Below are 15371 nucleotides of genomic sequence, written 5' to 3' on the forward strand. Positions count from 1 at the left end.
TCTGCAAACTGTGAGCAATTTTTAGTCAATCCCAAATTCCATCAAAAAGAAAAACAGTGTTACTTATACAGTAGCTGTTTTAACTACTGTTCAAAGAGAGTCTACAGAGATAGAACTTCAAGAGTCAAGCACAAATATCCTTAACTGATATGAAACAAAAGTTCTAGACAAGCCTGGTGTAGATTTTTGATAAAAATGAAATGGAAGGAGAGAAAAGATTTGAAGGACTACAAAAATAATCTACATAGTAATATATATATACATCTCTAAAATTTAATCTTAAATTTTTGTTTGCACATTAAAAAATAACTTCTCAAAGCAGTGAAGCAAAGTCCCCCTTACACTTCTTAAGTACTAACAGTTTGCAAAGTGACGTCACCCGTATTTTCTCATTTGATCATCACGAACACCCCTTTCCGAAGGTGAGCCTTCTTATCTCCACCTCTCACAGGATGTAGAAAGTAAATCACTTCCCCACAGCTAAAAGGGGCTAGACCACACTGGCCAGCCACCAAAAAATGACAACAATAAAATGGGCTAGACCAGCGGTCTCCTGGCCCTGGCACCCTGCTCTCTCCATCTCAACTCACTGACTATGCAAATCAGTCTTCAAGGAAACTAAATTGAATCAGCACATGCATTCGCGAAACGCAAATTTTAAATGCTTATCATTATACATCCAACTTATGGAAATCATAAAAATAAGCCAAACCAGTGACAGTAATCTGGGGCTTAGAAGATGCAGAACTTTTCTTTTATGTCACAGCTACAATCCTGTTCCTGTTTCTAAAACGATCAAGACCTCTGCTGAAAAGCAGGCAGGGCAAGAAAGCAAGGGGGAAGCAGAGAATGAGGTGAAGACGAAGCAGTTGATGACCTCGTGATGGGAGGCTGCAGACCCGCTTCCACCATGGGCTCTGCCACTGCCGAGCCCCAGCCTCAGTTTCCCCTTCTGTAAAATGATAGTTCTGGCTTCCTGACCCCCAAGGTCTCTGCCAGCTTTACTGCTTCCTGACTCTCCTTTCTAGAGGACACAGCCCTGGACAAAAATCAAAGTTGAGGACAACAGTGTCTTTCTTCCATGCCATCTCTGCTTAGCATCTGCCCAGTTTTTCTTGACTTTAGCTTAAAGAGGACAAAAAAGACCAATATGAAGAAAATTCAGTTTACCTTCAATCAGATTGGAAGCTAACCCCAGATACTGCCCTGAAGTTTCTGGATAGTTATCGAAAGAGGACGCTGCAAAAGCAAAATGTAAACTATTTGTCTAAAAAAATAGCAATTAGTAGTTAGATATAAAACGGGAATAGGATACTAGGATAAATATGGCCTTTTGCAACCTAACTCTTAGGCAGAATATACAAACATCCACTTTGGGCCTCAAGTTATCTGAATGAATGATCTATTTTTCCTGAATTCAAGTGAATTCAGGCTTCTACTTTTGCTGAGAAAAAAATCTCCTTAAGATACTAGCTTTACTCTAGAATGTCACTAAATTCTGGAAGGATGGGGACTCGTGGCTGTGACTCAGGTATCGGTGAGTGACATAATTTACTGGAAATAGAAATGTGAGTGTGGCCACCAACTGAGCTACACTAAAGTGCTCAAAGGTATTCTTGGTTTTAACTCTTGATCTTGAAAAATCTGCTCCAGAACTCAGATCAACATGTTCTACTATTTACAGACCTCATCTCATGTTCTTTCCAAAGTTCCTTCATATTCTTGACCACACTCTTCCCCATCTGGGAAAGTCGAGGAGAACCATTCCTCCCAAACCCTGGATACTCCTTCCCCAACCCTGCGCTTGTGGCCCAGGAGCTCACCTTCATGTCAGGGCTGAGCTGAAACAGAACCAGGGAGGCATCAGAACCAAGATGCAGACAGCGCTGTGTGCATGAACCGATGAAGAGGGGCGCTCACCTGGCAGAGCCTACTGCTGACCTGTGTGCCCTTGAATCATCATTACCTCTTGACCATATCATTCCATGGTTGGCCCCTATGACAAGTCATCCTGGCCCCTGCAGCCCGCATCACCACTGCTGCAAGGCACAAGAGTCACCTGCCATTTCTTCTAGCTGAAAAACTTTCCTACATCAGTTTGAGTGCTGGTTTCCTAGAACTCTCTGAAACTATATACAGCCCAGAATAATTCGGACAGGTTTTACTAAAGGATTCTGGGAAAAAAGCAACACAGAAATTGCTCGGATCAGGGTAATGCACTCACTCTAGAATCACAGGCGCTGGACAGCTAACCCCACCTCTCCGAAGTGGGTGTCGTACAAATCTGAGTAAGGTTTTTAGAACGACTTTGATTTTGTGTGTGTGTGTGCGTACTCAGTCATCAGACAGAACAAATTTCCTTACCAATGTTTATTTTCAGATGTTGCTTCTGTTTTCATAAACAGTCGCAGCAGAAAGGTAGACAATGACAGAACTGATCTAACTGCGATCCTAAAGAGCCCAGCCCCTCTGCCCACAGCCCCTAGCTGGCGGAGGGGCAGGAGGGCGTGGGTGTTCCCAGCTGCCCTTAGTAACTAAGTGGACCACTTTGGAGATCCTCGCCAGGACTCAAACTGAAGAGCCACAACGTGGAAAACGCTGTTACTAAAGAGTCTGTGATACCTTGTTTGCATGCACTTTCTTTTATGTCACATTGAGCGCTGAGGTCTGTGCTCGTGTGTGGATACGTTGCAGAGTAACCCTGAGTGACTTCCAGGTGGCTCCTCTGTCGGTCGGTCAATAGTTTTCTAGCCCCCTGGGGCTGACAAGGCCCAGGTGCAACAGTGTTTTACAAATGAGGTGGCAGGTGGCCCCCAACTCCTCATGCTCCTACTTCTTGGGTGCACCCAGATGAAGACAGATGCACCTGAGTCGAGGAAAACGAGGGGAGATGTAACGAGTGTCCTGGCTTAACAGGCCTTATTACAGCCAAAGAAACAATTTTGAAAAGCAGGGTAGCTACTAAAAGATAGCAAGGAACAGAGTAATGATTTTGCCCTAAAAAAGACCTTCCTGCAAGCATTCCTCTTCTGTACCCTTTCACACCAGCCTCTTCCTCCTCTGAGGGTGGGTTGAACAGGGACACCAAATTGGGGTCGTTTCCCCAGCACTCACGCAGCAGCCGCACAGTAACCTTGAACCCAAGAAAGCCGCCTAAGCCAAAGCAGCCAACTTTCAAACGCTTCATTTGTTTTGTACAATACACATCCTATCATCTTGGAAGTGGCATTCCAGAAAAAGTAAACAAAAACCGGCTGTTCTGTTTTTGGTCCTTCTTTAGACGGCAACATTCAAGTTCCTGTCTGCTTGCCCTTGTGGGAGCCCCCAACTTCTCCGAGCCTTGGGATCTTGCATGGAAACTGGAAATACAATAGAGCTTTGCTCAATAGACTGTCATTGAATCAAATGCATAAACGTGTGTGACAGAGACAGCTGAACACAGGGTCTCCCCCCATGACCACTAGACCTAATGACACTACACCTTGCCTAATGCGTTATGGAAAACTGATTAAGAGATGCTCAGAGAGGCCATGAGGAAGTCACGGGATAGAAAAGTGCGGTGAGGGCGTCCTACGGTTGACCTTGACCTTGACCTCACCCTAAAGGCATGCGTGAGAAGCATGGTGAGCAGGGTGAAAGGAAGTCAGCACTTCATGCTCATTCCATTGTTATGAAAGAAAGTTGGCTGCAGCACTGCAAAGGGAGAGCAGGTTCCCAGAAGTGAAGGTGCAGGGTCTGTGTCCAGCCCTGTCCTCGTTCTCCCCGGGCCGGCCGCATCCAGACCTCCGACTTTGTTATTTCCCTGTGCTGATGTCAGAAGCAGACCGTGCAGCGCACGCACAGAGGATGGTGATGTGGGTGGGCGGGCGGCCGCTCGGGCTGCGGTGTCCTCCTGGGACTTCTGGGTGTGGAGGCCGGGCCAGCCTCGTTCCCACAGACCCGCTGGAACCGGGGCCTGGGAAGCCCCTGACGTTCCAGGTGAAGACACCCCCTCAGGTCTCAACAGAGAAAAGGAAGCTCCGAATAGTGTGGTGAGCAGGCAAATCTGGCCACCTGCAGCCTCCTGGACCAGGGTAAGGTCCTTGGGCTCTCTGAACCTGTAATTCTCAACTGGAAAAAGTGAGCCATGGTGTACCAGATGATCACTGTGGTCCTTTCCTTCTACCTCACAACCGATTTACTAACAGAATCGTGTGTGGGTGTCCAATCCAAAGAATAAACTCCTGGCTCCACTGAAAATCAGATGATCCTTGTCCTTTAGGGGATTCAGACACAGGAGCAGAGTGACAGGATCCCTTAAGAGGATGGTGGGAGCTGAGCCTCAATTCTGCAGGCCAACCTTCGTTACAAAAAATGAAAGGTCACATGAGATGCACACGTCACATTTATCTTGGTGAAATGGCCCCACACATCCCGTAAAATCTCGGAATGCACTGGAATATGCAAAGGCCATGTGATTTGGATTGAGATCTCAGACACAAAAGGTTATCAAGTACTTTGTTCTTATAAATGCCCAAAACTTTCAAAAGCAAACTGTGCAACCCCAAGCAACTGCCAGACATTCCAAATGGATGGCTTCTTCGGCTTAAGTATTTCACTTTTCCCCAGCACATCAGCTTTCAAGAGAACACTGGGATATACTGTGTTTTCGATTGCTAACATGCACCTTGTCTGAAAAAAAACAGGTACTTCATTCAAGAAGAAAACACCTTGAGGCTGGCATTTACCCAGCTGGATGTTCAGGAGATTGAGGGATGAACTTGTCATGGCAGCAAGTAATAAAACAATAATGCTACTTTTCATTTTATGGAATTATTCAACACACACTCTCTCCTTGATTTTCATCCTTCATTGTTAATATCTCCCTTTTATAGATGAAGAAATTAAGCCTTGAGGTTTAAGTGACTTGCGAAGGTCACTTGGCCATAGGACCACGTCAGGGTGCTGAAACTTTCTGCTATGGGCCACAAGCTGTCTTCATTAAACCATTTAAAAGTGCCGCTGATGCACACAGCAATGACCACTCACATGCTGTGATTTAAAATCAGGTCAGAGGTCGATGCTGGTGCACCCGAGGAAAAGGCTGCATGTTATCACAGGTATTGCATATAAGCAGCCTGCAAAATATACAACAGCTGCCAAAGCCTGAGTTGTTAGAAAACACAAATGCAGCCTCAAGTAAGCACATCCTAATGTACCACCCAAAGAAGCACCAAATGGGAACGAGACTGCTGCTTAATAGAGATATGTGCTTAGATATACAGCAAGGTTGAAGCAGGAGGCGATTCTGCACATAAGGTTAGGGGGTGACCGTGCTGAAGAGCTAACTCGTGCACACACAGCCAGCTTCATAGAAACTAGGAACACAAAAAGAACTATTCTTTTTAAAATTTAAGCATGACGTCTCCCTCACTAGGCACCCCCACTATTTCCCAGGTCTTTCCATTAAGAGGCCAAGCCAGGTCTCGGACGCTGGCTAGCAGCATCTCTGGTGTAGTGAGAATGGCACTTCCCTGGGCACAGGGAGCTGAGAGAGGAAAGCCCTGCGCAGCTGCAAGAGTAGCTGGCCCAGCACAAGTGTATATGAACTGTGTATATACCAAACAGCACCAGTCCAAACAGACATGGCACAAACCGCAGCATGCCACCTTGCTGCCCAAGACATCACCACATTTACAGAGCATGAAGAAGAGGTGCCCTGAACTTGTACAGCAGGCCCCGGCTGAGCAGGAGCCAACAACTGCCAGGGTAGACACAGTGTGCAAACTCACCAGCTAAGTGCCTGGAGTAGGTTTGGAAAGAAATCTGAGGAGGCAGTATTGGGTAAGGGACGTGATAATATTATGATAATAATAATATTATAATATATTATAGTAATAATATGCTAATGATATTGATTTGATCATCACACACTGTACACATACTAATAGTCAACTCTGTACCCCAAAAACATGTATAAATAAAAATTTTTTAAATTAAAAGAAAAGAAATCTGATGATCTGCCCCAAGGTGGGGGGCAGACACAAGCTGCTCAGTTTGCCCCAGGAGGAAGCAGGGCGCTCTGGAGCTCCTCAGGCCCTCCGCTGCGTGGGTCACGTCTGTGGTTGGGCAGTCAGGAACCGGCACAGCTCCCCTCTCACCCCTCTATGGAACGCCGTGGAACACCTACATGCCTGCCCTGCATGAGGTGCGGGGGCTCATAGACCCGGCCAGGGCCCAGGAGAGAGTTACACACACACACAAGCGGACAGGAGCAATGACTTGGGTGGCTGTGTCCAAGAGTGGCGGCTGACTCCCTGCCAGGAAGCATCCCAGGAACAATTTGAGAGCAATTGAAGGACTCTAGGCTCTTGGAGCTGAGGGTCAGCATGCCGAGGGGTGAGTGACAGCAGAAAAAGATGAAACCACTCAGAGGCTGCAGGCCTCAGATGGAAGGAAAAGCAGGAATGAAATGGGCTAAGCAGGAGAGGGGTCTGTTTCCGTCAAGACCCCCTTGAACTCCAAGTCTGGGGTCCCATGCTTCCCCTGGATACAATCTCCAAAAGTGGTGCCTTTTCAGATCAAATGGAAGTAACAAAGATAGTCAAATAGCGGAGGGTTTCCTTGTGAGCTGCCACCCCCGTTGGTAAAGCTGGCGTGTGGGGGTGAGTTGTAGATCCCAGGAGAAGGAGTGTGGCAGGTCACCAGCACTTCCACGATGCCAGACCAGGTGGACAGACTGAGAGTGGAGAACTGAGAGAGGAAGGCCAAGGTGGACAGTCCCAGAAGTGGCTCAAAAATAAGCAGCTCTCTTAGTTCACATGAAATTAGTTTACCCCAAGCCATAAACCCAAGACGCTGTCAGTCAAGGGCTACATCTGCTTAGAAACACAGGGGTAGTTGGATAAATAGAATTAAAAGATAGTACAAATCCTCCCATGAATTTTTGGAAGTACCCTTGTAGAAGCAAGATCTTCTGCTTGAGAGATCAGAAAACCTCTACAAAATCACCATGCAAATTTGCTGTGAATGAATTTCTCTCTCTGATAATCCCCGTGGAGGGGAAAGGGGTAGGCCATAAAAGTGAATCCTCCCTGACCATGAGGAAGACCTTGGAGAGGTCATAGAAAGGCTGACATCTGCTTCTAGTTGTTAGATAACTGATTTTTGCAGAGCTACGAAGCAATCGTTCTTGGGCACATTCCCACTGACACCTCTGCCCCCACCCCACCACAGACACACACCAACACTTGGGTTTGAAAGTTTTCCTTATATTTTTATCAGATCTCTGTCTCCAGGGAAACAGGCATCTTTTGCAGTAACTGATGATGATACTGTAGGCCACGTCTTTCACAGACCACAAAAATGAAAGCACTGACGTGGCAAATACATGACTCGTTGGATCAATGTAGCAGCCAGACTAGCTGCACCTTGTCCTCACTCCACCCCCTCAAAAAACCTCTCCAGCTGCAAAGTAACGTCTTGTCCCCTCCCTCCCTCTGTCCACAGCAGATTAGAATTGTTCAGCCTGCAATGTGTAGACCTGGGATGCTGCCTGTTTCTAAATAGACCTTAACCTTGCAACATGGAACAGTGGAAAATTGAAGCCATCAAGCTCTGAAGTTGAAAAAATACTGGATGGATGTTCCTACATAACACTACATACAAACCTGAATTCTACTGAAATGGACTATTTATGAAACTGCCCCAGAAGGACTGTAACCCACGCAGAGGACCAATGACTAGGCGCCAGATTTGAAACAGAATTAACCCCTCTGGATAAAAAGAAAAAACTGTATGCCAAAAATATAGATGTTAATACAAATTAATAAAAATGGAGGCATTCTTATTTCTTGGTGGTCTCAAATTTTCCTGTTACCTGCCATGTTACTTACTGTGTGTGGTTTAATGGCTAATAATTCTATTCATGTCAGAATATTTGGGATGCTTTAGTGAACACAACAAAGACCAGAAAGCTATGCTGGTGCCTCGTGATGTCCCCAGGAAGTCCACTGACAGTTTTTTTAAGGTATCTTTTTCTCATGTGGTCTCTGTTTCCTCTGAGAAGGTTTTTCCTTCTGTCACTTTGCCTTTTCCTTTCCTATCAGAGGACATCAATGGCTAGTGTTCCAAAGCCACACAATAATATTTAGGAGTGGGACGTAGAAGGGTGCTTGGAGGTCCATGCACAATAGCGGTATTTTTCAAATGTGCCATTCCCTGAAGGGGGAATAACATTCCTTATGAGTTTCATGCATCCCATCTGCCTTCCTGTCTTCTCTAGCAGAATTTAAAAATTTCAAAGAATACAGCAAACTCACTTGCCAGCTGTGTCTCACGCACGAAGTATTTGTTTAAGTGACTACTGTCCATTCAGAGAACTGAACTCAGAGTCTGTCACACTAAACTCTATGGATCCTAAGAGCAACAAAACTTCTTAGAAATGCTGGGAAAGGTCTGGAAGACCATCTCCTCAGAGTATTTTTGGAAACAGGTTACAAGAGGACTGTCTCTTCTAACACCATTGTCAGGAAATCTTTCAAGATTACTGCAAGGTTGATCGTGTCTACTTAATTTTCATGAAGAGCCTCAAATTTCAAATATTCCCTTTTACATCCTCACATACCACTGAAATGCTCCAAAAAGAATGATCATAGACTGTTATGTAGCCAGCAAAATTATGTCTATGTGGTATTTTTCATGACATGGGAAAATGCTCATGTACAGGTTAAGGCAAACAGCCAGAATAGAAAACTGTAAACAGTATTACTTCGAGCATATGAAAATGCATAGAAAAGACTAAAGAAATGTAGTGTTAGTTAAGACATGGTGACAAAGTGCCCTTACACTCTGTGAGTGGGAAGGTGCGTAGCTCGAGCTTTTTTAGTCGTCAATTTGGCAGCATCTATCAATATTTCAAACAGATGTGCCTTTTTACCCAGGAATCCCTTGTTAGTAATCCCTGACCTAGAAAAACTTGAAATGTACATGAAGATACACAGATAAGGAAGTTAAGGCAAACACTGTGATAATGAAGTGGAAACAAAACACAGTGAATGTTTATCAATAGGGATGGGTTAAATCAACTGTGTCCCAGCCACGCTTTTGAAAAACACTCTGTAGCCTTTAAAATTAAGTAGATAGAAGTAATGATTAAAACAAGTCTACATGCCATAATACTGTTTTTTAAAAAGTCACTAAATAAGATGAGGGTTTTTTTGTGCGTGTGTACGTATGTGTATACATGTAAATACAGGGAAAGATGAGTAGCAGAACACACCCCAGGGTTAACAGTAGTTACCTCTTGAGAAGGGTGGAGAGTTATGGGTGCCTGGGTTAGGATGTTCTGGCTACAAACAGCAGAAAACCTAACTCGACCTGCGTCACAAGCTAATGAAGGTTTCAGGATCCCACAGGTGTCCCGAAGCACACACTCCTCCTTGGGTAATTCAGAAGGTCAAGGGTATCAAAGAGGACCTATTCTTCACCTTTGCATTCTTCCGCAGTCAGCTGGGAGCTGGCCCAGCTTGCCTGGTGCCTGGTGGCTGCCCAACTCACAGGCATTATGCCCACACGCCCAGAATACGGTGGAAGAAAAGGGATGCTTCCTCCTTTGCCTTTATTTCAGAGCCAGAAAAACTTTCCCAGAAGCCTCCCAGTAGCCCACCCTCGTGTTTTATTGGCTGAGACGGGGGTTCACAGGCTCACCCTGAGCCAGTCACTGGCCAGGGCAGCAGGCCCACCAGGGTTGCTTGGCCAATCAGGATTTGCCTCCTGAGACAGGTGGTGGAGGGTAGACCACTGCACAAAATCAGGTTCCTGCCAGGCAAACAAAGGGGAATGACTACTGGGTAGGCCACTGGGGGGTGAAGGGGATCTTTTTCTTTTTACGAGAAATGGTTCTGTGTTATTTGGAAAATTTTACACGATTATATCCATGTGTTTTTAAAAAATTAAATCTAATATGAAAATATTTCAATGCATAGAAAAGAGACTAAAAGGAAATACACCTTGAAATTATGGGTCATCTTCCTCTTCTTCACTTTTCTCTTTTCCAAGAACTATGTGATATACTTTTATAAACAGCACAATAATAATTTTCAAAATGTTCTCCAGCTCTTAATATTTTATCATCAAGAGGCATAACTATCCTTCCTGAAATTGTGCCATGCCATTTTTGGTTCGGAAGAGGCTGGAAGAATTGTGGTGCTCCGCTCATCAGGGGCTGCCTTTGATGGGCTCGTGTGTTCTGGAAGCCTGGGTGATTTTCAGTGACCCGGGCATATTATCTTCACCGAAGCAGCGAAGTCCACAGCGTGGGGGGCCCTGGGCCCCCTCAGGTCCACCTCAGGTCCACCACCACTCCGATCTCCAGCACGGGCACTCAGAAGCTTGATGCCCTCCTGCACTTCCCTCCCCCAGGCTGGCCTTGGCTCCAGTCCCTCCTCTACTCTTCCTTCCCCCAGACATCAAACTGCCACGGCCATTCTCTTAGGACTTGGTTTTCAAGGTTTACTTCCACAGCACGGAAAGGGAGTGGTAGCAGAGAAATCTCCTTTGCAAATAATAAATAGAACTCCAAAATGTAAAAAAGAAGAGCAGAGTGACTTTGGTTCACGTATTTTCAAGTATTTTCTCCACGCAGATCACCCCTCCCGAGATCAGGGTGAAGGAGACCCCTGCCTTGGAACACCCGTCTCCCCTAGTGGTCGGGAGGAAGCAACCATCTCAGAGTGTGGAGTAGAAAAAGCACCCGACGTGAACTCGGACACACCCTGCACCAATTTCAGGTAACTCATACTAAGGTGAAAAGGACTGACAGACGGCTTTAATTTTTAAAAGTGCCCCACCACGGAATGGACAGATGACCCTCCAGGAGGACAGACACTGCCCTTCTCACCACACTATTTTTAAGGAGTGCCCGATTGACACAAGCACCAGTCAGTCAACAGAACCCACAGGTTAAGTAGCAGGAGCAGCCTCAGGTAAAAACATTGCTGGAAGGACTACCAACCAAGCTAACCAGGAACCAGGGAACCGCAGGAGAAGGGTGAAGACCAGCATGCTCCCAGTAATTCTATCTGCATCTGGTTAATTTCCACAGCGGCCTGCCCTCCAGCCCCAGCCCGGTTCTCTGCTGTCGGCAGTGTGTGTGTTGGTTAACCAAATTGAATCTCTAACTGGTGAACCACATGGAAAAATATTTTAAGAACCTCCTCATCCTCCTTGCTTGCTAGGCCCCTCTCTCCCATCAACAGTAATAAAAGCAATCACTTTTTTTTAGGCCTAACATGTGTCCTTTACCGGTAACCCGACAAACTTGGCGAAGTCAGCATTATTCACACTATTTTTCTGACAAGGACTCTGGCTCAGAGAGGTTAAAAAGTTGCTCCAAGTCACACAGTAGCTGAGCAGGGAGGCTACCCCAGGTCTTTCTGACTTCAAAATCTGCATTTTATTTCCCGCCAAGTCACAAAGCTCTCCATTCAAACATAACTATGGGTCAAGGTCAGTAATGTGGAAGCCCTCCCAGAAAATCCCCTTTCCTGGACCCCTCTATGGCCACCACCCTGCAGAATGGCATCTCAGGACCTCATTTTCAGTCTAGAGAGAATCAATTGATTTTTTCCTTCCTCTCTTCCTCATCTTGTTAGCTCCTCCAGGGTAGGTATGACCCATCTTCTTTATTTTTGTACCATCTGGCCCTACTACATAGTACATGATCAGTAAATGTAAGCTGAATTGGATAAAGTATGTCCCAAAACCTTGCTAGCGTGTAGCACCTGGGAGCTTGTGAGAAATGCAGAAGCTTCGATCCCAACCCAGGCAACCTGAGTCAGAATCGGCATTTAATAAGGGCCTCAGGTGATTCAGGCACACTCTGATGTCCACCACCTTCCATCTCCTTACACACGCTGGTTTTTCCACACCAGTGTAGAAAACAAACTCTCTCCTTTCTATTCTGAATCATCAGATGGAACCACACATTGTTTTAAGAGCTGCAGAAGTTAAAGTGGTCTCTGGGAGAACTGCACCTACGAAATGACCTTGCTTAACATGCCACGTTAGTCCCTGTTAGTCAAAGGATTCAAGTGAGAAATAATCATGCTTTCACTAAAGATGATAAGAAAAATTCTCCTTATAAACATGTGCTCACATTTGATAAATGTTTATTTAATGCTCTAAGGTACAATTAACTATCATGAGATTTAACATGAAATTAGTCATTGTTAAGTATCCTCTTTGCACTCAGATATTTCTAACCTTTGGATGGCCATGGCTGACAATTCAGCTCATTTCCCACACCTATTTACTGAGCATCTATTATGAACCAAGGCCCCACAGGGATGAGATATCGTGGTGAATATGAATGTGGCAGTCCCTGACCTTCCATCTTTGCCACAAATAGACGAGGAGGATTAGGACATGCTAATCAAACATTTCTGTAAGCAAATAATACATCAAGTACCATTTCCACTATTTAAACGTGAAACTCAATTAGATAGATGCTTGCTATGATGCAGCCAATTAAACCGTCCACATAAAGCAGCCAAGAATACTGAGTCACTGGACTATTTTCAACACCTTGCAATCTGACCTCTCTTGGGAAAGAGATGTCCCAGTGTGTTTGGGATCAGCATGGAACAGGCAGTGTCACGATCACATTGGAAGAACTGACGACTCACGTAAGGAACAAAACACATGCTAGTTTTAAAAAGTAAGAAAGAAGATAGCCCTTTGAGTTCTTAAGGTTCAAAAGCAAGACTGAAAAAATTAATATATAAAGATGGTGATATAAAAAGTATATGCATGCATTATTATTTTAATCTGAAGAAATTCACCAACTTTGAATCTTTAACCCGAGAACAAGTAAGCATGAGCTATAAAGATTACCACGAGTTAAGAAAGATTGTTCAAAAAAATAAGATGAATTCAACTTAATAATGACACAAATCAGGTGATGTATCTTATTTTTTTTTGCCATTTTCATTATTAAACAGTCAGAAATATAAAAAGGGCCCAAACTGTTTTAACAGGACCAATTGAGCTTAAAAACAATTGTTATTTTCTACATAAAGATCAATTCTTTAGTCACCATCTGAACACTCTCCCATTATATCTGGGAATTTTTTCATCACACTAATTAGCAAAGCCTCACTTGGTTCTTTTCTGGGCATGTTTAACACTTTGGGGGGTAACGTTGTATTAATAACATATTTCCTCTAGAATGTATTTCCTTCTCTTGCCTCTACAGGAGCCACTCTGGGGAGTAGTGAGAAGAAAACCGATTCTACATTTACGCACAGTGGGACAGATCAGCAAATAAATAGAGGCATTGATTTCCAAGAAGAAAATGGCTAAAAGCAGTGCATTTACAATTCTTCTAAGCCACACGCCATACCTCTCTGTGAGATGGAAGATAATTGCTGAATGTCTTTATGTTGTGCACTTTATTTTTAACAAAATCTTTAAGTAGACTGCTGAGAAACAGCAGTCCTTCTTCTGGTTCTGGATTATTCATGTGAAGAAACACTGAATTTTTGCTTTTGTAAAACTGTGGCCCAGGCCAGAATAACTCTTTAAAACATTATATGTATATTTGTTGGGGGACTATTTTAAAAATAAGGTTGGGGTTATTTCAGGCAACCCTCTTCCTTTAAGGTTATGTTAGTAGCAGAAAGATAGAGCTAGCTCTTGCCCTCGAATTTGAATGCTGCCTCCCAAGGAGGGCAGCTCTCTTTTTAACGACAGCCTTAATTACTTGGTCAATTCACTGGATGGGGACTAAGTCACTGTGAGAGAGCAAGAGGTGCTGACAGCTGAATCTTTCAGGGACCTGCTTTAGAACTAATTACCTGGGAAATCCAAACGGGAAAAACCCTCCTACTAAGAAAAAGAAGGCTTGGGTTCTAAGTGATCAAGAACGACTAGCTCCTCCCTGCTGATTAAGTTAATTTAATAACTACTACTATTTTACCTGTAAAGAAACTGGCTAACCAGTCTAATGAATTTGGGGCGGACACCAAAGCCACGGGTAAGGACAAACCCTGTCCCCTCCCGGACCGTCCTGAACATCTGTCGAACTCCAGGGCTTTTAGCTTTCGGAACTAGAGCCTCCCGGATACAACCTTGGGAGTTTTTAGACTTTGTGGAAGCGCTTGTGTATATTGAAAGATTCCATCTTGCTTAATCAACAAGACTGGCTACTAATTATTTATGAATCACGGGGTTGAAAACAAACTTTCTTACCTTGAGCAGTTAAGGAGTGGCGGGCAGAGGATCGGGGTGGTTTTGAATGTGGCCCCTTGGTACCTGTCCCTTCTCCCTGGTTACCGACCCAGCGCGGCTCTTTAGAAAGGTCAAAGGTGCTCGGGGAGGGGAGGGGGCACACCTCCCAAGCGAACTACACGCTGCCGTCCACGCCGCGGAGCTCCGGGCGGCCCAGCCCCAGGCCAGGCGCTCTCGGAGCGGACGGGGGCAGCCTCGGCACCCGATCCGGCCCGGAACCAACTCCGACCCAGGCACCCGAGGAACCGCAGGCCGGGAAGCGCGTGCCGCACTCTCCCGGGGCCCCGGGCTCCCCACGTTTCGGGGGGAGGGGTCGCGATGGGCTCAGGGAGGGCAGCGGGCAATCCCCAAGGTTGCCGCCCGGAGGAACGACCCCTCTCCACCCCTAAGGTACACCCCGAGAATCCCCCAATTCCTAGGTTCGGGGTGCCTCGTCCTCCGCCTCCTCCGGAGCCCACCAGCCCTGCCATCCTGCAGGACGCGATGCCCCAGGCGGCCTGACTGGGGGGGGACCCACCTCCCCGCGTCCCTGCGCCCCGGGTCCCCGGCGCCGCGCAGCCTCGACCCCGCGCGTCCCCCACGCCGGCGAGCAGGTGACCGGGTCCCGCGACCCCGCGCACACGCACTCCCACCCCCGGGCCCCCGCACCATCAGGCGCGGCCCCTTACCTCGGAGCGGGCCGGGGCGGCCCCGCGGGGCCGGGCGCAGACTGGGCCAGGGAGACGCGCCTCCCGCCGCCGCTGGGAGCCGAAGCGGCGAGCGGGCGCGGCGAGCTCCTCCCGGGCGGCGGCGGGAGGCGCTGCTGTCGCTGCCGCCGCCGCCGCCGCGGGTCTCTGAGCTCCGGGGCCGCTGCCGCGCGGGTCCCTGGGCTCCTGCGGGAGGCCGGCTGCTCGCGCGGCAAACTTGCGCACGCAGAGCCGGCGGGGACAGCCGCCGCCGCCGCCGCCTCCGCCTCCTCCCCCCGCCCTCCGCCCTCTGCTCTTCCTCCTCCTCCTCCTTCCCGCCGCCGCCGCCGCCGCCGCCGGGGTCTCTCCCGGCCCCGACCCAGCCTGGGACGCGCACCCCGCGCGCACCGCGGGCAGAAGGACCCCAGGACTCGGGCT

At 46.9% G+C, this 15371-nt stretch overlaps 1 protein-coding gene across 2 annotated transcripts in view; it reads right to left on the minus strand.

Moving 5' to 3' along the window:
• Window positions 1-15012, minus strand: part of NPAS2 (neuronal PAS domain protein 2) — a 162818-nt gene extending 147806 nt beyond the window's left edge. For both annotated transcript variants that reach the window (XM_063078202.1, XM_063078203.1), the window contains exon 1: window positions 14937-15012. The gene's annotated coding sequence lies outside the window, so the exon portion shown is untranslated. The remainder of the gene's footprint in view (window positions 1-14936) is intronic.
• Between the last annotated feature and the right edge of the window lie 359 nt (window positions 15013-15371).

This window comes from Cynocephalus volans, chromosome 14, assembly GCF_027409185.1.
Source record: "Cynocephalus volans isolate mCynVol1 chromosome 14, mCynVol1.pri, whole genome shotgun sequence".
NCBI classification, from domain to species: domain Eukaryota; kingdom Metazoa; phylum Chordata; class Mammalia; order Dermoptera; family Cynocephalidae; genus Cynocephalus; species Cynocephalus volans.